Consider the following 23,596-nt stretch of genomic DNA (forward strand, 5'->3'; position numbering starts at 1 on the left):
AAATGAACACTGTATAAGGCGTACGAACCCTGCTTCCCGTTCCACTGGTTTGCATCGTCCAAGCCTCATCGGCGGCTCTCATCTCACACAAGGATAAACACGGCTCGAATGCAGCGGCCCACAAAAAGGCCAAGGCGAAGAGAGACGCTCGCCTCGTTCCACTCGGCGCACCCCCTGTAATAGTAGAGGCTTCGGGTCTCGGCTGGGGGGAAGGGCAAAAGAGGTGCGCAGGTTTAAGATCCCGACAGAGGGAAAAAAGAAAAGACAAAAAAAGGCTACGTTCCACGATAGACATTTCATGCCACCAGTTCTCGGTATCGAGTACTGTAACGCGTTTTTGATAACTTTTTTGAAACTCGAGTGTCGTTACAACATGGTACGTTACTACGATACTTTTTTAAAAGCATATAAAGGATCACAATAATTTCTGTTCTTTAACCCCTTAACACAGGGTTGTCAAACAGGCGGCCCACGGGCCGGATCAGGCCCGCTAAGGGATTGAATCCGGCCCGCGAGACAACGCTGAGGGAAGCGCAAGAGAAAAACGAGTTCCAGGTTAAAATATGTCCACTTGATGTTGCCGAAACCAGGTGCCTCTCACAAATGTTGTACTTGTGTTTAATTCTCGCAATCTCTCTCTCTTCCTCCCTTTTCTCTCACTTTCTTTCTCTCTCTTTCTTTCACTCTATCGGTCTCTCTTTTTCTCTTTCTTTTTTCCTCTTTGTCTTTCTCTCTGTGTCTTTTTACATTCTTTTGCTCTTTTCATTCTTTCTCTCCCTCTCGCTTTCCCCTTCTCTCTTTCTCACCTTCATTTTTTTCTCCTTCTCTTATCTCTCTGTATTTCTCTTTGGATTTCTTTCTTTCTCTGTCTTTCTTTCCCCCTGTCTCACCATTTCTCTTTTTATCTCTTTTGTTTCTTACATTATCTCTCTTCCCCCCTCTCTCTCACCCTCTGTCTTTCTCCCTTTCTCTGTCCCACCCTCAAGTCAAGTCAAGTCATCTTTATTTGTATAGCCCTTAATCACAAAGAGTCTCAGAGGGCTGCACAGCCCACATATTATTGCAAACCACAGACTATTATGACACCATCCCCTGATCTAAAACCTACATGAGGGCAAGGAAAAACTCAAAAACCTCAACATGAGCAAAGTGAAGAAACCTTGAGAAGGGACCGCACATGATGTAATCCCCCTTCACACCCTCTCTCTTTTTCTCTCCCCCTCTTTCTCTTATTTCTTTCTTTCTCTTGTTTTTTCTCGCTAATCTACTAGTTCGGCCCCTGAGAGTATGTTTGTTCTATCGTGTGGCCCCCGAGTTAAAATGAGTTTGACACCCCTGCCTTAACAGGTCATGTTCTCCACCAATGTCACCAGCCACATATCATTGAATTGCTTAAACTCTTGGGATTCAAGATATGATGGCCCTTTCACAATTGACTCATCACAGAAAAATCACGATCGATCTGAAACAAGATACCTGAAAACTATAAAGCTGGTTAACCTCTCGTTATCAACTTATTATTGGATTCCCACAAACATGGACTGGGCCGTCCAGTGAATCTTAATGTATTATATTGATAATAGTATTTAGTAATTAGTAATATTACTCGAAAACACAAGCTCTTGCCGACATAAGAGAAAGAAAAAAATCTACCTAAAAGCATTCCTGAATCATTTGACGATTCTTGTTATAATCAATTTATTTCGCTCTTTAATTCTGCATTAAAAATAAGCAGACTGGTGAGATAATTTCCGATATGGCCATTAACCGCTGCGCATTCGATTGCCACCGTTCTTACCCAATTACAACCTTTCTTTTAATGGTCCTAAAGGATTTTATACATTTGACTATAAAGGATTTTATACGATTGACTACAAGTTACATGTATTCAGTTTAATACAAAGATATTCACTGACTGTGCTTTAGTTTAATGTACAATAAAAGGTCAGGGCAGGCTGTGTGAAATGTATAATGTTTTGTCTAGGACTTTTGCTAACAGGACGCGTGAGTGTGGAGTCGCAGAATGATCCAGACATCAAGGCGCCGTGGTGTGGGATTGTTGAGCGCAAACAACTGCTTGGAACGCCTATGGGAGGAGCCGAGACGCCATCGTGCGGGGAGAAGTTAACCAATAAGGGAAAGCTAAAGTTAGCTGCAGACACATAGCCAACTGGGGAATAGTGGGATGTCTTTGATTTGTTGAAATGTATAAATGATCCCGGGCAACTGGGATAGGAGCCGTCTCCTGTTTACACTTAGATCTGCTGTTAGGAATAATAAAATCCGCCCTCGTGTGGAAATGTTGGCCTTTCTGGTCATTTCTCTCTCAAAAAACGAGCGTGCATAATTGTTGGATGAATGTAGGTCGTGTTTGGTCAATGGAGTCAGATAACTAATTCGAACAATTTGGTAAACAGCACATTTTGATAGTTAAATCCCAACAGTCCTAAGCCTGCAATAGATTACAAGGGAGTGTATTGAAAGAAAAAAAAAGACATAACAAGTTTGGCTTAAACATCTTTAGCCATTAGTGACGGATTCAAATTATGATTGACATATTGGTTAGCCAATGAAATTCCCAACAAAATATTCAAATCAAAGCTGAAAATAAACATGCATAAATGCAACCCGGGACCCATTTTGTCACTCGCAAGTGTGCACAATCAGTGAATGACTTCAGGAAATAGAAGTCAAACATCTCCAACTCTGTCACAATGTTTAAATATGTCAAGCACCCGCTTGGGGTGGCATGGAAGCACAATGCAGAAACATTTATTTCAGCAGGGATCTGCTCACATGGAATCCGGCATTGGGGAATCAGTATCTTGATCGCCAGAGGCAGCAGTCGTGGTCGTGGAAGGAGGCTATGTTTCGGTGCACTGGAAATAAACAAAGCAGACAAGAAAGCTTGGAACTTATTTGAATGCAACACAAACTTTTTCTTCTTTTTTCCTTTTTTTTAATCCCTTTTAAAAAAATCCCTTTTATTTTTTTTATTTCCCTTTTTCTTTTTTTTCTGGCTTTTTTCTGAATTTTTCCGTCTTTTTTCTCTTCCTTTAGTTTCTTTTTTTCTCAGCTTTTCACTACTTTTTCATTTTGGTATTTTTTTCTTTTTTGTTCTATTCCCCCTTCCTTTAAGTCATTTTGTGCATAAATCTACATAATATTTGGTCATATAGGGAAGAAAGAAGCAAAAACAACCTGAAAAGCCGTTTAGGACCCGAAAGAGCCGGTTCTTTTTAGTGAGCCGAGCCGAAGATGCCGGTTCTCGAAAAACTCTAAAAACTCACACACGCAGCTTAGAGGGAACACTGACCGTAACTATTTTCTAACTAGTAACTGTAACTCATGACTTTTTCTCAGCACTGCTGGCCACAGAAGTGTGATTTATGACCCATCCCCCCCAGTTGAAGTTGGGGACTGGAGGTAAAGCGACGGATGGGTTGATAGTGTTGGCTCAATGCCCGTCCTCCGAGTCTATCTGCGGCGAAGGGGAGGGGACTGATGGGGGTATTGGGGGAGGCCTATCTGTTGTGCCGGTGATAAAGCGTGCCTCCCCCACTCCCACTCATGCCAACAAAACAGCAAACTCGGGTGTGTTTCCACAACAACAGACTAGTAATAACTGTTATCCTTTGCCTTTGGGTTTGCTTGGCCCTGTTGTGTAATGGGAACGGGGAGTTGAGGTCACTTTGACTTCGAAAAATGGAGTGAAAAGGCTGTAATGTGCATGCCGGGGCAGTAGGAGGCGATGCAGTTTTGCACATAATGCTGTAATACTTCACTGCTTCGTGCTTTGATACATTATCCCAAGCGCATTTTTGTCAGGTCTGGCAGCTCTTTCTTTTGCTGTTCTGTCCCCAAAAACGTGAATTCCACCCAAGTATCTGTGATCCATTATTCCCGATTACATATTGCTGCATATTGATGCTAGTCAGAAAAGAGAGAGTGCACTTTTGTCGGGCCTGGTGGCTCTTTTTTGTTAATCTGTTCGCTGATAAGTGAACTGCACTCGTGCAGTCATGATCTATTACTCCCTATTGCATAATGCTGCCAGCAGGGACCTACAGAGCTCAGTTCTATCTGTCTTTTAGATTTTTCCGTTCTGTCCATCAAAAAGTGAACTGCACTCAAGTGGTTTCAATGTATTATTCCCGATCGCATATTGTTACATGCAGGGGCCGACAAAGCGCACTTTTGTCAAGCCTGGTGGGTCTTTTGTGCAGTTGTTTCCGCCTAAATCAATTTCCCTCAAGCGTCCTTGATCCATTATCCCCGATCACAAATTGCTGCAAATAGGCACCAACAGAGAGCAATTCTATAAGACCTGGTGGCTCTTTTTTGCTGTTCTGGCCACCAAAAAGTGAACTGCACTCAAGTGGCTGCAATCCCTTATACCCTATTGCATATTGTTAAAAGTGGGGACAGCCCAAAGCACACTTTTTTTGCAGTTAAAACTAACTGCACTTGCAGGGCTGCGGTCCATTATCCACAATTCCTAAATGAGGAAAGGACTGATTGAAAATGAAACAGATTTCACTTACAGGCATTTTCATGCCCGTCAATCGCCTCATAATTTCCAATAAAAGTCCCAATTATCAATCGGTTATGGCAATGCAACTTAGTATTTTTGATAGTTACAAACTAGTGTCCATAGTATTTGCTTCTCCCTTTAGCATCACTGTAAGCCTTTGGACCCATAGCGAATAAATACAGCAGGAAAGAGATGTTATTGCATTGCACTAACTTGCAAAGTCATTAGGCAGTACAGTGAAGTGAAGTGAATGAAGATAGAAAGATAGGCATTGTGGGAGGTAGATCAGCAAAGCAATAGTAAACAAGCATCACTTATGACGTCGACCAATAGCAGTCAGGCATTTGGCATGTGTTTGTGGGCACGTGGAATAACTTGTAGTTGATGTCGTATAGCGCAAAAAAAAAAGAGGTAATGAGGGGCCGAAAACCCCCGAATACCAGGAGTGTCAAACTAATTTGAGCTCAGGGGCCACATGCTAGAAAAATCATTCTCACTGGGCCATACTAGTTGATTAATGAAAAAGGAAGAAAAAGAGAGAGGGAGAAAAAGAGAGGTGGGAAGAGAGACAGAAGCAGAAACAGAGAGAACAAAGAAAGAGAGAAAGAAAGGTAGAAAGAGAAAAAAGAGAGCGACAGAGGTATCATTAGAGGGATCAATAGACTGATAGCAATATAGAGAAAGACAGCGAGAAAAAAAGAAAGAGGGAGAGAAAGAGAGAGAAAGATCAATAGATACAGATAGCAATAGAGAAAAAGAGAGAAAGAAGGGGAGGGATAAAAAGAAAGGGGGTGAGACAGTGAGTAAGAGTGAAATAGAGAGAGAAAAGACGAGAAAGAGAGACACATAGAGAGACAGAAAGAGCATAAAAGAGAAACTGAGACGAATAGAGTGCAAGAAAGAAAAAAGTGAGAGGGGAAAAAAGAGAGGCGGGTGTGAAAGAGAGACAAGGACAGAAAGAAGAGTAAAGAAGAGAAGGACAGAATGAAATAAAGGAAAAGAAAGAGAGAGAGAAAGAAAGAAAATGAAAAAGACAGAGAGAAAAAGAAGAAAAGTAAAAGAGAAAGATATTCCGCTGCAGTTGCTTTGGCACATGGCTTTGGTAAAATAGAATGGACAAATTGACAAAACTACAGCTTATCATTCTCTTGTGCTTCTCTTGGGCTTGTCTCTCGGGCCGGATTAACACCTTGGGCAGTATATTTGACACCAATGCCTTATAAAATACCATAAAGTGAAACAGTCGTAAGGTGAGGACGCTGTATCCCGGGGGTCTACTGTATAAAGTTCAGATGTTTTAGTTGTTTTTTTTTGGTCTTTGCAAGAAATGATTCTGCATTACGATACAACATTTCTTCTTTTTTCCTCATTTATATGAGCTAAAAAAGTTTGAAAGGGTGCACGTACTCTCCCACACGATGACGCCAGCGGTGGGGACCAAAACCGGTTGTTTGCAGAAAATGGCAGGACGTCGTATCTGGTCCCGTTCGAGTATTCAAAACAAAGTGTAGTGGCAAACAAGTAGGGGGGTTTTAAACGCGTGGTACGCTCCCTACCTTATCCGCGTGGTGTAATTCCCAGCCAGCTAGCACAGTGAGAAGGAAAATGAGTTTGAGGGATTGTCCCTGACATTAATCCGCCACAAACGTTGCACTTCCACACGGGACGCGGCGCACTCTGCAAAGACAAAGCGAATCAACAATCTATTTTGGAGATAGGGGGACACACACAAGTGCGACAATCTTTGGGGCTTGCGTCTGCTCTTATTCCACAAAAGCTTCCGCCGACGTCCCTTATTTCCCCTTCTGATCATTTCATGTAAACATCAGGGTTGTGTAGGGTTACTTTAACTGGATTACTTTCAATTACTTTTGGATTACTCCAATACCAAATATGCTAATAGAAGACAAAAGAAACTCAATATGAATAAAATGATGACTCACAACACGTGGTAAGCTTTCTCTCCTGGCTTTGATCTCTTTGATCTCCGGCAAAACTAACATAAAATGCCACAGAAACAAAATGAAAATAAATCCAAACAGCTTGCCAACATCATTTTTGTATTCCGTTACTCCCCAAGCCTGCACAAAATTTAGTAATTTTATTCATATTTAGTTTATTTTGTCTTTTATTAGCATATTTGGTATTGGAGTAATCCAAAAGTAATTGAAAGTAATCCAGTTAAAGTAACCCTATCCAACCCTGCCCAGGACTCATCACTTTTCAGAGGAAAAATGAACACTGTTATATACATATATATATATATATATATGAGATAATGTGATAATAATATGAAATGCAATGCCTTTTCATACGTCATCTGTATCTCTCGTGGTCTAAGGGTAACCACCAGGACCTGGGTTGGATTCACAGTGTAATTGCCATTATGGTTAGTGATATTTTACAATGGATCAATGATTGCACAAATACGGTAGTATACCGTAAAACTTTGTGTACTCTAAGTATAAATACTGTATGAATTACCACTATTTTCCACTATATTATGCAGTATTTAAGTTGTATCAGGTTATATATATATATATACACACACACGCAAGAAATCCTGCTTTTTAACCAATGATTAGCTGGCAATTACCCGCCCGCCCGCCAAAAGATGTAAAAAGAGCAGATGTGGTTTATAGCCAGTCAGGGACATTCCATTTCATCAATATTGACTTCTACCAGGCCGTGGAGGAGCCTAGTAGAAATGGAGTCCATCGCTGTCAATGATATTAACATAATCAATAAAGGTCACCACGTTCTTCTTCAAAAACACTCCGAAAACCCTTTAAAGCAGAGGTGTCAAGTCTGCGGCCCGCGGGCCAGATGGGGCCCACCAAGGTTTTTAGTTCAGCCCACGAAACAACACCCAGAGAAGCGCAAGAGAAAAAACAGCTGCAGTGTAAAATATGTCCACTTGATGTTGACAAGGCTAGGCGCCACTCGCCAAGCAACTGAAGCTATATTGCCTTTTCTCTCTCTCCTTATTCTCTCGTCCTCTTTTAGTTTTTTATCTCTCTCCTTCTTTCTTTCTCTGTACCGGTATATCTTTCTCTCGCTTGTTTTCTTTCTTTTTCTCTTTCTCGGTCTCTCCTTTCCTTTTTTTCTTTTTCTTTCTTTCTGTCTTTCTTTCTATACTACAATCTTTTTTTCTTTTTGTCACTCTTTCTCTCTTTTGTTCTCTCTCTTGTTATCTATCTCTTTCTTGTTCTGTCTCTTATCCTCCATCTTTTTCTTATTCTCTCTCTCTTGTTCTCTACCTTCCTCTCTGTTTATCTCTCGCTCTCCCTTACTCTCTTTCCTTCTCTCCCTTGTTCTATCTCTGTCTTATTCTTTCTCTTGTTATCTTTCTGTCTTATTCTCTCTCTTTCTCTCACTCTTTCAATCTTTCTTTCTCTCTCTTTCTCTGTTAAATCTACTAGTCCGGCCCCCATAGAACGTTTTTTTTAATCATGTGGCCCCTGAGTTCAAATGAATTTGACGCCCCTGCTTTAAAGGGACAGTGCTTCCTAGTGGTACAAAAAAATAAAATAAAAAATACATGAACCATCAAACCAATGTTATTCTTTATAAATATTCATAGGTAGAGCAATTAGTATTTCTTTTACATCCCTACCTTGAAGTCGCCGCCATGTTTGTCTGGCATCCACGCTGTGCTCTGTGGGACTGGTTTTCGTTCGCATTCGACCTTTCGGTGCCATCTGGTGGTCGAATATCACACACAGGGGCTTTCAGGCCTTTAAAAAAAACAATAGGTGTGCATTACTAAATTTTGTGCAGAATTGGGGAGTAACGGAATACATGGAACGGCAAAAATGATGTTGGCAAGCTGTTAGGATTTATTTTCATTTTGTTTCTGTCGCATTTTATGTTAGTTTTGCCGGAGATCAAAGAGATCAAAGCCAGGAGAGAAAGCTTACCACGTGTTGTGAGTCATCATTTTATTCATATTTACTTTCTTTTGTCTTTTATTAGCATATTTAGTATTGGAGTAATCCAAAAGTAATTGAAAGTAATCAAGTTAAAGTAACCTTACTCAACCCTGACTATACAGTAATACCTCGCTGAATTGCAGTTTACTCCTTCGGGAATTCGCACCGCGCATTATGTTCTGGCTAAACAGTCACCCACAACTTTTCTGCCTATGTCTGCCTGTGCATCAATAACGCAAAACAGCTTCACCAAGCTACATCACGTTTAGGCAAATATTTTTCAATGTCAAGTTTCATCACGTCACCCACAAACAGGGTTGGGTAGGGTTACTTTAACCGGATTACTTTCAATTACTTTTGGATTACTCCAAAGCCAAATATGCTAATAAAAGACAAAAGAAACTAAATATGAATAAAATGACTATATTTTGTGCAGGCTTGGGGAGTAACGGCAAAAATGATGTTCCGTTTGGATTTATTTTCATTTTGTTTCCGTCGCATTTTATGTTAGTTTTGCCGGAAATCAAAGAGATCAAAGCCAGGAGAGAAAGCTTACCACATGTTGTGAGTCATCATTTTATTCATACTGAGTTTCTTTTGTCTTTTATTAGCATATTTAGTATTGGAGTAATCCAAAAGTAATTGAAAGTAATCAAGTTAAAGTAACCTTACTCAACCCTGACTATACAGTAATACCTCGCTGAATTGCAGTTTACTCCTTCGGGAATTCGCACCGCGCATTATGTTCTGGCTAAACAGTCACCCACAACTTTTCTGCCTATGTCTGCCTGTGCATCAATAACGCAAAACAGCTTCACCAAGCTACATCACGTTTAGGCAAATATTTTTCAATGTCAAGTTTCATCACGTCACCCACAAACAGGGTTGGGTAGGGTTACTTTAACCGGATTACTTTCAATTACTTTTGGATTACTCCAATGCCAAATATGCTAATAAAAGACAAAAGAAACTAAATATGAATAAAATGACTATATTTTGTGCAGGCTTGGGGAGGAACGGAATACATGGAACGGCAAAAATGATGCTGGCAAGCTGTTTGGATTTATTTTCATTTTGTTTCTGTCGCATTTTATGTTTGTTTTGCCGGAGATCAAAGAGATCAAAGCCAGGAGAGAAAGCTTACCACGTGTTGTGAGTCATGATTTGATTCATATTTAGTTTCTTTTGTCTTTTATTAGCATATTTGGTATTGGAGTCATCCAAAAGTAACTGAAAGTAATCAAGTTAAAGTAACCCTACCCTACCCTGTAAATAAATACAGCAGAGCAAACGTCTCCAAACAGTGCTCGGCTGTAGCTTGCGCGATAACAATCAGATCAGAGCGCACAATTGACTCTTAATCAATTGAAGTGGGCATGTCATGTCAGGGCTGCCCGGGAGCAGAGGGTGCACGGGTATGGCGCGTCGGTGTGTCTGTGAGTGTGTCGTTGTTGTAGGGAAGCAGATAGATGGAGAGACGCTCGGCCCGATGGGGGAGGGACAGCAAGCAGAGATTGTTAGTGTCATGGGAGCAGCGCAACAACAACAATAACAGCAGTCTTGTGTGTTGTATCGTGAGATTGTGTGTGTCGGAGTGAAAGTGGGTTGTTATCGCGGCTCCCACTCGAGGGGTGAACCACTTTGCATTGACTCACGCAACTATCGTTGGTGCAAATTAATTTTCAGATATGTTTTTTTTTCACCGTGTCGGTGATTATCCTAATTATACGACGGGGGCCCCCGCGACCCGAGTGATAAGCAGTTCAGGAATTGGATGGATGGCATAAAACAAAGCTAGAAGGAAAATGAAAGTCAAATACAGTGGAGAGGTACCACTACAAAATTAATCCGTTTTTGGTGTCGCCAGGATTGGGTAGGGTGACTTTAACTTGATTACTTTCAATTACTTTTGGATTACTCCAATACCAAATATGCTAATAAAAGACCAAAGAAACTAAATATGAATAAAATGACTTAATTTTGTGCTGGCTTGGGGAGTAACAGAATACATGGAACGGCAAAAATGATGTTGGCAAGCTGTTTGGATTGATTTTCATTTTGTTTCTGTTGCATTTTATGTTAGTTTTGCCGGAGATCAAAGAGATCAAAGCCAGTAGAGAAAGCTTACCACGTGTTGTGAGTCATCATTTTATTCATATTTAGTTTCTTTTGTCTTTTATTAGCATATTTGGTATTGGAGTAATCTAAAAGTCATTGAAAGTAATCAAGTTAAAGTAACCCTACCCAACCCTGGATGTAGCTTTGTAACCCGAAACATTTGTAAGTAGAGACACTTTTTGAATGTTAATGTGCTAATTCGTTCCAAGCCCTGCAAAAGTAAGATTTGTTTTTAATAAACCAGAAAAGAGCATCAGATTTTGAAACAAACACATGTTAAAGTTAGATTACTGCACAATAAACATAAAAAGATGGTTACATAATGTAAAAAAAAAAGGAAATAATACAATTATTCATTTACCTTAACTGGCCTCTTTGTTTACTGATCTATTATCCCAATCACACATGTCTGCATTTATATAGCGCTTTTCAAGTCACTGAAGACTGTGGCGCTTTACGATGCGCTTCACACTCACCCATTCACACACACACACCATTAGCCAGAGGCGCGTACCTGCCTATTGGGGGCATTAGGTATTCAGTGCCTGTTACATCCCATTCAGAATAAAATGTTCGATGGATTTTGATAGTGCTATTTTTTTGTCGAGCCTGGTCTTTTTTGTCGTTCTGTCCACCAAAGACTAAACTGCACTCGTCCAGCCGTGATCAATTATCCCTAAAGTCATTATGCTGTGAAGAGGAAATAGCGGAGCGCATTTTGGTTGGGCCTGCTGGATCGTTTTTTGACAATATTGTATTTTGGCCTAAAATAAATTGCAATTGTGCAGCCGCAATCCATTATCCCCAATCCCATACTGCTACAAGAGGTTGCCGGCAGTAGACGCTTTTGTCAGGAAGCGCGCTGTTTTGGCTGTTGTGGCCGCGATCCGATATCTCTGGTCGACTACTGCCGAGAAACGCATCTTGGCAGGCCTGACGTCTTTTTTCTTTGCCGTGCTGTCCAAGAAAAAGTGAACCACACTCATGCAGCCGCGATCTATTACTGAGAACAGGGGCCAAGAGAGCAAACTTTTGTCATGCGTGGCAGCTTTTTTTTCCATTCTCTTCACTTAAAATCAACAGCACCCTGTGATGACTATGACTAACCATTTTTACAATAATCAAGAATGAGTAATGGAAACACTTGTTCCTCATTAGTCAACGATAAACAACAAGACTAAACCTGCTGTTGAGCCAGACTTCCAGTATCCTGCGACTGCGATCCATTATCCCCAGTTCACTATTGCTGCAAGCAAGGGCTGGCAGAGCCCGTGTGAAAAATAAGGGGGGTACTCGGTGGAATTTTGCTTACCTGGAGACAGGGGGGGGGGTATTTTTCTGGGATAACTGAGCGATTACAATACTGTTATCTTTAAAATTAAACTCAGTAATACTAGACGTGATGTATTTTGAGTATGTGGAGAAGTAGCGACAATGGATTTATGAATTCGCACTTAAAATGTGTTAATAAAAAATATTCGCGGTTCACGGTTCCCTTGACAGCTAAAGTTGTATGGGCACCATTTCCTGTGGTGTGTCATAGGCAACTACAGCCTGGTGGCACCCATCTCTCTCTAGGCCATTTGTTTTGAGTAGGGGTTTGCTCCTCCACATGAAACAGATAGTAGTGGGTTTTACAGATACCAGTAGCAGGGGAACAATACCAAATATGCTAATAAAAGACAAAAGAAACTAAATATGAATAAAATGACTCAATTTTGTGCAGGATTGGGGAGTAACGGAATACATGGAACGGCAAAAATGATGTTGGCAAGCTGTTTGGATTGATTTTCATTTTGTTTCTGTCGCATTTTATGTTCGTTATTATTAGCACATTTGGTATTGGAGGAATCCAAAAGTAATTGTAAGTAATCCAGGGGAATCATCCTGATCTGATTCCGATACAGCACCTTAATCATCTGCCCGCCGTTGTTTTTCGGGGTTATTTTGACCTGACTAGCATGATTTTGTTACATTTTGTAGAATACAATAGAATACAAAAGAATAGAATGTATTGTCGTCATGCCAAATGCGCAACGAAATAAATGTCTATAATTTTGTAAACCGATCCGTTTTCACAAAACAATTTTCGGCCGACGATCCTCCCTTTTTCGTTGTTGTCGTTCTCACCGTTTCCTCCTTTTCTTTTTTTCGTTTTTCCACCCTTCCCCCTTTCTTTCTTTGCAGATTAGAATTCATTAGCAATCAAAGAGCCTCCAGAGAGCGTCGGCGCTTAATTACCTTCTCATTTGCATTTTTGCATATTAATGACTGCAGGCTTGCCCCCCCCCCACCCGCTTCCCCATTTTTTTTTTTGCCGCAGTGGTTTAAAGGCACCTCGGTGCTCTTGTTCTCTGGGGATGAAGAGGAGGTAGAATAGGAGGAGATTGGCCGGAGGCGAGGCTGCAAGCTTGGACTCGGCCCACTGAGCCCCCCGACAGCCCCCAACCCCTCCATCTCCTCTACACGCACACACACACACTACTTCTACTCCTGATGGGAGCTGGGCAAGTAGAGGACGCGTTTTGCTTGAGGCATGCGTGGGGGATTTTTTTTTTGTGCAGGATTTTGGGAGGCCGGTAGGGTTAAAGTTCAATGTCCCTTATCAACATAAGAAAGAACACATGCCTAATTATTGTCATATTGAGACACTCAAGAACCTGATTTGAACAAAACAGTGCCTGAGAGAAAGTACCGTATTTTCCAGACTATAAGGCGCACCTAAACCCCCCAAATTGGACAAAAATTTGAAAGTGCGCCTTCTAACATGGCACGCCTTATATACTGCAGAATACCATACACACAGTATTTATATGTTTGTACGGTCTACTACCATGTTGGTGAAAACGTGGCCTACCATAATTGCAAAGAATTTTATACAGTATGCAAAGGGTATTGAACCTGGGTAGGGGCAGGTAGAGCCCAATCACGTAAACACTAAACCTAGTACAGTGGAACCTCGGTTCTCGACCATAATCCGTTCCAGAACCCTGTTGGAAAACCAATTTGTTCGATCACCGAAATCATTTTTCCCATTAAAAATAATGTAAATCGTTTTAATCAGTTCCAACACCCTGAATGTTTACCTTTAATGTTTAACGTAAACATAAAGCTAACCCAGGCTAATCGTACGTCCGAGTTATCGTAATCTTCCGTACGAAAGATTACGCTAGCATGAATGTGTAAAAATAAAAAATTCAGGTAGTTTACAAGTCATTCAGCACCTGGGTCTCCACAACAAGTGGCGAGCGGTTCATTGGAAAGGGGGCTCCGTTCCTATACTCTGAAAGTTGGGCTCCATTCCAACACCCTGAATGTTTACCTTAAATGTTCAACGTAAACATAAAGCTAACCCAGGCTAATCGTACATTCGCGTTATCGTAATCTTCCGTACGAAAGATTACGCTAACATGAACGTGTAAAAATAAAAAAAAAGATAAAGAAAATAATTATGAATAGGATTTCTTACCTTTGTGGTGGTCAGCAGAAGGCGCAGGTGGACGGTGGGGTATTCCCTAGCAAGATCAGACACTCGCACACCTCCTTCATATTTTGCTATTATTTCTTTCTTAAATGCAATAGTTGTATGCACTACTTTTATTTTTTCACCTGTAGCAACTTTGCTGCTTGCACTAGCTTTCTTCAGAGGCATAATAAAGGGCTAAAACACCCGTACGCCGCTCAGCATCGCACCCTAGCGTACGCACTCACGCATTACCGGCGTTCGAACTCCGATTTTTTGACCGAACAGCAAAGCAAGAATTTCTCGAAATTTTTGGTCGGACTTTGATTTGTTCGAACTGAGAGGCGTTCGAAAACAGCGGTTCCGCTGTAGTCGGCAACAACCAGGCAACAGAGCGGTATTGGGCCGTGGGTCATTTGAGACCGGGTAACGAAAATGACTTTATGAAAAAACGCAGTTTGGTTGCGCGTTAATTTGAAGTTTTACGGTAGTATATAGCTGAAATTGAACCATGATAGATGAGTCGACGAATATCACTGACCTGCTTAGCATTGTATGCTACAGGAATTGAACCTCGTGAGAGCATTGAATCCTAACCAATAGGTCATTAGAATTGTAGGTGACATTGTATTTCTCATCATCATGGTGCCCCCTTCTGCAATGCTGTAATGAAGCATTATGGGAAAGAGTTCAGCCATAACAACGTCTTTGCTCAGCATTGGATGTAACTGGAAATCAAAACCTAGATCGCGTAAATGAGAGTGCCAAATCGTAACTATCAGGCGACTATAATCAGAGATAAGAGAAATGGCATTGCATTTTATCCTATCATCACACTATTTTTACACGGTGCCACGGTGTACAATGCTGTAATGGAGCAATATGGGAAAGTTGCCGGTTGCCGACCCTTTCACTAGACCACCAGTGATACAGATAACTTATAGAAAGGCCTTAGATTTGATCAATTATGACACGATTTTGACGATGCCAGAAACAAATGGATAAAAAAAACAGACATTATGTCCTAAAAAATATAAATTAACACATCAGATACACTAAAGAGTCGTTCTTTTTGGGGATTTACTGTATTTATATCCATCCATTATCCGTACCGCTTATCCTCAGTAGGGTCGCGGGGGTGCTGGAGCCCATCTCAGCTATCTTCAGGCAGCGAGCAGGGGACACGGAGACAACTGACCGGCCAATTGACCTGACATGCATGTTTTTGGAATGTGGGAGGAAACCCACGCAACCACGAGGAGAACATGCAAACTTCACACAGTAAGGTTCAATCCCATGACTCAGAACTGTGGCACTCACGCGCTAACCACTGCGCTGCCGTGCAGCTGTATTTATATCTTTCTGGGCAATTTTCTGTTTCCTCCATTCTATAACATTTCTTTTGTGGCACCATGAGATAATGAGATAGAATCAAATGCCTTTTCATATGTCATCTGTATCACTGGTGGTCTAGTAGTCAGTTTGGGGCCTTTGCCCTGCCGTAACTGGGTTCGATTTCCGCTGCATACCATGTTTTTTTTGACTGATCAATCATTTCACGAACATATACTGCACACAGGTTCAGGGTTCAAGTCCAGCTACTACAGCCTCCCCTTGTTGAGTTTGCATGTTCTCCCCGTGCTTGCCTGGGTTTCCTCCGGGCACTCTGGTTTCCTCCCACATTCCAAAAACCTGCTTGCCAGGTTAATTGGCCCGTCCGAATTGTCCCTAGGTGTGAATGAGCGAGTGAGTTGTCTGTCCCTGTGTGCCCTGCGACTGGCTGGCAACCAGTTGAGGGTGTCCCCTGCCCACTGCCCGGAGATAGCTGGGATGGGCTCCAGCACCCCTGCGACCCTACTGAGGATAAGCGGTGCAGATAATGGATGGATGGATACTGCGCGCATTAGCCCTTACTGTAGTTTTAATCCCGTGCGCCTTACAGTCCTTATATATTTTTTGGGGGTGCGCCTTATAGTGTGGATAATACGGTACTAGTTTGGATGAGTTGTTGGGGGGGGGGGGGGGGTTTTATATATCCCCCCGGGAAAGGTACGGAAAATGAGGCTACTGTGAGTGTCTTTCTACGTTATTGTTCACTGTGGGGGCAGCGAAAGGCTCATTTGGCTTAATGATTCTGTTCTTGCCTGCATAGCAAGTGACACGATGCACTTGAATGTAGCAATAGACAAAAAAGAAGACCCCCACCCCGTCAATTCTTGGTGGTGGTCCCCTGAATCCAATATGTTTGTAGCGAGCGTTGGACACGTGTTGTTTTAAAAGGTAGCTCGCAAACGTAACAATTAATGAGCTGGAGCCGAGCGCACATCTGGACAACAGGTTCAAACCTTGTACAATAAACTAGCTTGTGTGCACGTGAAGGCGTCGCTTCCTGTCTAGAATGGATAAATCATTCATTTTGTTTGAATAAACTCAACATACTGAATAAATATATCGTAAAAATACACCTTATCTTCAAAATGTTTCAGTATTGGTGCCAACAATAGCTTTATCTTACAATACTGTATTGGTACAAGTCAAAGTGGTCGAGTTAGTGTCCTCTAGTGGGCTGGAAAAATCATTAATTTTTCTGGAATAAACTCAGGATTCTAAATACCGTATTTTCCGCACTATAAGGCGCACCTAAAAGCCTTCATTTTTTTCAAAAGCTGACCATGCGCCTTATAATACAGTGCGCCTTATATGTGGATCAATATTAAGTCGCAAAGTCTTGCAACTAAGGCAAGCAGCCGCCGACTAGATCTCCCCCCGAAGGCCAAGTAGTCCGCGGTGTATGCTGGGATTTATATACCGGCGTTTCATTTCCTAACCAATGTGTCAATCTTCATTTGAATCAGTCACTATTGGCTAAAGTTATTCGGAGGTAAAGAGGGCGGATCCTTTTTATCATTTACAGGCTCGCATAAGCTAAAGGGGCGAAATAAAGCCTGCAATTGGCCGAATAAGATGAATGTGAATCACACGTCGGGTTGCACTACGGCATAGAGAAAACATTTTTTACTATTCTGTATTTGTAAATATTTTACTTTCCTGGATTTACTACACTCAAGGTTGTAAGAAGACCATGGTTACATATCATTATTGAACGTGATGGCTGCAAGAGAACTTAGGTGAGCTATGCGGCTTTATATTTTCCCGGTACCTTGTTTTAGAACGAGCGTGATGTTTCTGTGATGAGTCTATTTTGAAACTAAATTCAATTCAAGGTGTTTATTGTCATATGCACAGTAAAGAAACCCGTTTCCCTGCACAATAAAATTCTTACTTTGCTGTCCACACAGTTGCCAGCAAAAAATAAAATGGAAACTAAGAAATGTTTGGCATTTCTTGAATCCCAAGACTTTAACCTTCCGAATGATATTTGGAACGATGCATTTGAGTGATTGGTGACATCGTACAGACACTGTTTCCGTACATGTCTGAGACACGTATTTGCTTCTTTGCAAGCTTTGGGAATGTTAAGGGGGTAATAAGTTGGACTGAACTATCTGACTGTTTAGTCGACGTTCCCATTGTAGTGCCTTATAATCCGGTGCGCCTTATGTATGGAAAATATAGGACCAAAAACTATTTTTTGGGGGTGCGCCCTATAACCCGGTGCGCCTTATAGTGCGGAAAATACGGTAAATAGAATACTCTACATAACTGTGTTTTCGGTATCTGTGCCAAAACGACGGTACCTGTGACAGTGGTTAATACCAGTGCCCTCTAGTGGGCATTTTACATTCTGTAACTAGAAAATTCATCCATCCATCTATTATCTGCACTGCTTATCCTCAGTAGGGTCACGGGGGTGCTGGAGACCATCCCAGCTTTCTTTGGGCAGTGGGCACCCTGAATTGGTAGCAGCCAATCACAGGGCACACAGAGACAGACAACTCACTACCCGATTCACACCTAAGGACTGGCCAATTAACCTGACATGCATGGTTTTGGAATGTGCGAAGAAACCGAAGTGCCCAGAGGAAACCCACACAAGTACAGGAAGAACATGCAAACTCCACACAGAAAGGTCGGCTCTCATGACCTCAGAACTGTGCCGCACATACGCTAACCAATGTGCCGTCGTGCTGCCCTAACTAAAAAATATAGGGACATATTTTCGTTAATTTCATGCACTTTTACAAAAATATTATTTGGAGATTTTTGGTCTTTTTTGTGGGTGGACAGAAAAGGGGAATTTATGTACGACCGAAGTTCATTAAGTCAAATTGTATAAATGTAATGAACTTTTACGAAAATACAATGTCAGGGTTTGATTTTTTCAAAATGTATGTATAATTTTCTGAATAGACTGAAAAAGGAATTCCGGTATATGCATTAATGATATCCCCTTCTGGAATCGGTATTAAATTGTAATCGTTTTTTTAATCTTTTAGCAATTAGTAAGCAAATAATTGAGAATAAAGTCCTATCTTCATCCATGTAGAAATAAACCTGTCAGAATTTTTTTAATGTACTGGATATTTGGAAAACTTATATACAGTGTTTATATTGGGCCCTGAGAGGGATGGGCGCCATCACGCTGTACTTGCCCAAGACACACCACAAAAAAAGGTGCCCCAACGATCCTAGTACAACCACACCCACCCCATCTATTTATCTATCTATCTATCTATGGTATCTATTTCTCTATCTATGGTATCTATGGTATCTATCTATCTATGGTATCTATTTCTCTATCTATAGCAGGGGTGGCCAACCCGGTCCTCATGAGCCGCATGTCCTGCATGTTTTTGGAGTTTCTCTGTTCAAATACAGGTGATCCCAATCACTTGGGTCATTATCAAGCTCCCGCACAGCTTGCAAACAATCTTAAAATTTGCATCACCTGAGAAACCTCCAAAACATGCAGGACATGCGGCTCTTGAGGACCGGGTTGGCCACCCATGATCTATAGTATCTATCTATCTATCTATCTATCTATCTATCCATCTATGGTATCCATTTCTCTATCTATGGTATCTATCTGTGGTATCTATCTATCTATGGTATCTATTTCTCTATCTATCTATCTATCTATCTATCTATCTATTCATCCACCCATCTATCTATTTCTTTATCTATCTATGGTATCTATTTCTCTATCTATAGTATCTATCTATCTATCTATGGTATCTATTTCTCTATCTATGGTATCTATAGTATCTATTTCTCTATCTATGGTATCTATAGTATCTATCTATGGTATATATTTCTCTATCTATAGTATCTATCTATGGTATTTATTTCTCTTTCTATCTATTTCTTTATCTATGGTATCTATAGTATCTATCTATCTATGGTATCAATTTCTCTATCTATGGCATCTATGGTATCTATCTATCTATGGTATCCATTTCTCTATCTATGGTATCTATCTAGCTATCTGTGGTATCTATTTCTCTATCTATCTATCTATCTATCTATCTATCTATCTAGACATCTATCTAGACATATATCTATCTATCTATGCAACACATCCAGACAAGAGTCATTTTTTAAAAATAAAAATAGAATAAATACAATAAATAGTAAAATTTCCAGGAGAAAAAAATATAACAAAAGAAAAATGCATGATGATCAATTGATCAACAGAATTGGCGATACTACGATAAACGTGTAATAATGGAAAAAATATCACACACAAAAATCTGCAGTTTCACAAAAACAAAGCAGTACGTATTTGTAATTTATGATTTCAACAGTATAGCGCTGTGTCGTTTTCACGTGACCCGCAAAGCAACGAGACAGCTGTGAAAACAAGACCTCCTGCCGGTCTCGTTTGGCGGCAGTCAAAATACTTAACACACAAACAAACAAAAAAACTTTATTGGACCTTTTGGGGTCTCATTATCGACAGAGGTGCTGTATTTCTTTAAAAAAATACATTGTTTTAAGCTGTTTTTCTGTTAGTAACTGCTGCAGAGATGATGCTAGCTAATATGTTAGCTGGCTACAGTTTTTCCTAGTATGTTAGCACTAAGCTAGCACTGCTATTAGTAAAGTCTTTTTTAAAAATACATAATACATATATATTAACGTTTTTTTTTACAATTGTTAGATAGTGTGCCAGCTGGCTGGTGTATTAGCAATATGCTAGCACTTTATAAGTCATAGTTTTTTAAATGCACAGTATATATATACAGTGTATATTTTAGTCTGGCATTAAAAACTGCTACCTAGTTTGTTAGCTGGCTACAGCGATTTTCCCCGTCTATTATAACTAAACTAGCTATAAGTTGTGTTTTAAAAATGTACAATGAATAGCTTTTAACCACCTCAGCAATAATGCTAGCTAGCAGATTAGCTGGCTACAACATTTTACGTTGTGTATTAGCAGTAAGCTAGCAGTGCTATAAGTTATGTTTTTTTTTTTAAAGTATCATGCATACATGATTTATTTCGGTTTTAAGTTACATTTAAGGTACAGTATCAACTACGAATGTCACGGTTGCCACGGCGCCCAATTGGCTCGTGTGGCGCCAGCAGCGGCTCATTGACAGATTAGCTTTCCTTCTATTTAGGTTCAGTGTTCTCACTCTCCGTTGTCAGTCCGTCAACGAAATTCTGCCCCACAAGACGTGGGTTTCGACTCTGTCCTGTTCCTGATGGTATTTCCTGTCCGGTATTGTTCCCGTTTATTTTGTCCTGTTTAATTTCTGTTTCCAGTTTTGTTTCCGTCTATTTTTGTCCTGTTTATTATTTTCTCCAGTTTTCGTTCCCGTCTAGTTTGTCCTGTTTATTTTTGATATCCTGTTTCATTACCTATCCCGTCCGTCCCGTCCTGTCCGGTATTGACCCCATCTGTCCGATAACAACTCGGGCAATTGGTATCGATCTCATCGGCCTCTGGCTTCCTATCATTTCATGCCAGACTGCTGCCTAACGTGCATGACTCCCCATTTCCCGTAAAATAAAAGGCTTGTGTGAGTAACGTCACGCGTTTGGGTCCTGATCCTGTTCTGGTTAATGACAACGAATAATGCTAGCTAGCGTGTTAGCTACCTACAACATTCTGCCTTGTGTATTACAACTAAGCTAGCTCTTAGTTTTGTAAATACACAATAATTATACAATTGATTTTAGTTTGGCTTATATATATATATATATATATATATATATATATATATATATATATATTTAGCGTAGTAACAACAACAGCTTTAATTCTAGCTCGTGTGTTAGCTGGCTAAAGCATTTTTCCTTCTGTATTCACACTAAGCTAGCACTGCTAGATGTTATTTGTAATTGAGCAATGTATTTATAGGTTTTAGTTTTAGGTTATATTTAAGAATCACTAGTGCAGTGATAACGCTGGCTAGCATGTTAGCAGGCTATAGCACTAAGCTAGCACTGATGTAAGTCATGTTTTTGAAAAACATACAATGTACATCCAACTTATTTTTGTTTTAATACTAATGTATTGGGTATTGGCACCACTAACCAATGTAAGCAAGTTTAATTTTTACCCGGGGTCTAACTTGGTTCGGACAACCAAAAACAAAATAGTTTCACTCAATGTAGTTAAAACACCGTCCTAACAAACATTATATGCATCCATATTTAACCATTTATTCCCATTGTAGTTTGAATTTATAGCCTCTGAGAAACAGCAGTTAATACATTTTATAACCTTGAAAAGGGTCACCAGAGACCCTAAATCTGGTACATAAAGTCATATTTAAGGTAGTAACTACTGCAGCGATAATGCTAGCCAGTATGTTAGCTGGTTACAGCGTTTAGTTCCGTGTATTAGCACTAAAGTTGCACGGGTGTATGTTGTTTTTTTGCAAAAGCTCTATATGATATATATATATATATATATATATATATATATATATATATATATAGATCCATCTAATATTAGGTAGTGTGTTAGCTGACTACAGTGTTTTGCTTTGTGTATTATCACTAAGCTAGCACTATGTTTTGTAAATACACAATGTACTGTGAAATCAACAACTTGAAGCAAGCGCGATGAACTTGCCAGGAACGAGTTAGCTCCTTGGCTAACATGGTCGAAAACGGCTCAGAGTTGTTGTTAAATCTATTATAATACAATTATAATATATTTGTTTTGTGTATTTTTAAAAATATATACAATGTAAATATCATTTATTTTAGTTTTAAGTTATATTTGACTAAACTAAAGCAGCGATAATGCTAGTTAGCGTGTAGGCTTGCTACAGCGTTTTGACTCATGTATTAAGGCTAAGCTAGCACTGTTTTTCTTAAATACGCAATAAATAATTTAAGTTTGACATTTAAAAACAGTTGCAATCAATAACATCACATAAGTGAGGCAAATTTATAATTCATGAACCTGGAACTAGCTAGCTCCTTAGCTAACATGGTCGAAAACAGCTCAGAGTTGTTCTTAAATCGTCTTTTCTGTTGTCAAGCAGCATTATAAAGAATGTTTTATGTATATTTTTTAAATAAATACAAAATAAATATCATTTATTTCAATTTTAACTGATATTATAGGTAGATAATAAACAGTGATAATGCTAGCTAGTGTGTAGGCTAGCTACAACGTTTTGCCTCAAGTATTAGGGTTAAGCTAGCACTGTTTTACTTAAATACGCAATACATAATTTAAATTTGACATTTAAAAACAGTTGCAATCAATAACTTGACATAAGTGAGGCAAATTTATAATTTGTGAACCTGGAACTAGCTAGCTCCTTAGCTAACATGGTCGAAAACAGCTCAGAGTTGCTCTTAAATCGTCTTTTCTGTTGTCAAGCAGCATTATAAAGCATGTTTGTGTGTCCAAACAATATTTTCTCTAGTGTATTTTTACAAATATATACATTGTACATATAATTTAATTCAGTTTTAAGTTATATTCAAGGTAGAAACTAAAGCAGCCGTGATGCTAGCTAGCTTGCTACAACGTTTTGCCTCAAGTATTAGGGCTAAGCTAGCACTGTTTTTCTTAAATACGCTACAACTAATTTAAGTTTGACATTCAAAAACTGTTGCAATCAGCAACTTGACACAAGTGTGGCAAATTCATAATTCGCTAACCTGTAATTAGCTAGCTCTTTAGCTAACATGGTCGAAAACAGCTCAGAGTTGTTCTTAAACTGTCTTTACTGCTATTAAGTGGCATTATAAAGCGGGTATGTGTGTCCAAACCTTGCAGGCTTGTCAGGGTTAATGAGGGGCCCCGTAACCTTTGTCACCTGGCAGGATGGCCCCGGGGACATGAAGCGAGACAAACAGGAAATCGGGGTGACAACAATTCCTCACCGATTCATTCTGCAGGGTGGCCTAAAAAGCAGAAAAACAGAACATCCCCCCACACCCACCAAAAAAACAACAACATAATTACGTTTACAACTCATTCATTCATCTTCCGTGACATGAAAACAAATAAGATATACAAAAGAATGTCTGAAATATCCAAATTAACCGTAAAATAAGACAATTAAATGTATTAAAGGGCAAAACCGACGGTCCATGTTTTTAAGAAGCATTGTGATCGCTCCTCCCACTAAATTTGAAAAAGAAACAACACTGCCCTCTTTTGGTTGGACTCGA

The 23,596-nt window shown here is 40.0% G+C and overlaps 1 long non-coding RNA gene across 2 annotated transcripts; it reads right to left on the minus strand.

Moving 5' to 3' along the window:
• Nucleotides 1-47: 47 nt before the first annotated feature.
• Nucleotides 48-23,514, minus strand: LOC148355774 (uncharacterized). 2 transcript variants are annotated; one of them, XR_015852258.1, is made up of 5 exons: nt 23,192-23,514; nt 8,151-8,271; nt 6,091-6,211; nt 2,797-2,879; nt 48-202 (listed from the first exon to the last, which is right to left on the minus strand). It is a non-coding gene; the product is annotated as an uncharacterized LOC148355774 (long non-coding RNA). The 2 variants fall into 2 exon arrangements; XR_015852257.1 differs by lacking the exon at nt 48-202 and having other exon boundaries at nt 2,674-2,879.
• Nucleotides 23,515-23,596: the final 82 nt, after the last annotated feature.

The sequence above is a fragment of the Urocampus carinirostris genome, chromosome 12 (genome assembly GCF_059441175.1).
Source record: "Urocampus carinirostris isolate Australia breed hairy pipefish chromosome 12, RoL_Ucar_1.0, whole genome shotgun sequence".
Lineage (NCBI taxonomy): Eukaryota > Metazoa > Chordata > Actinopteri > Syngnathiformes > Syngnathidae > Urocampus > Urocampus carinirostris.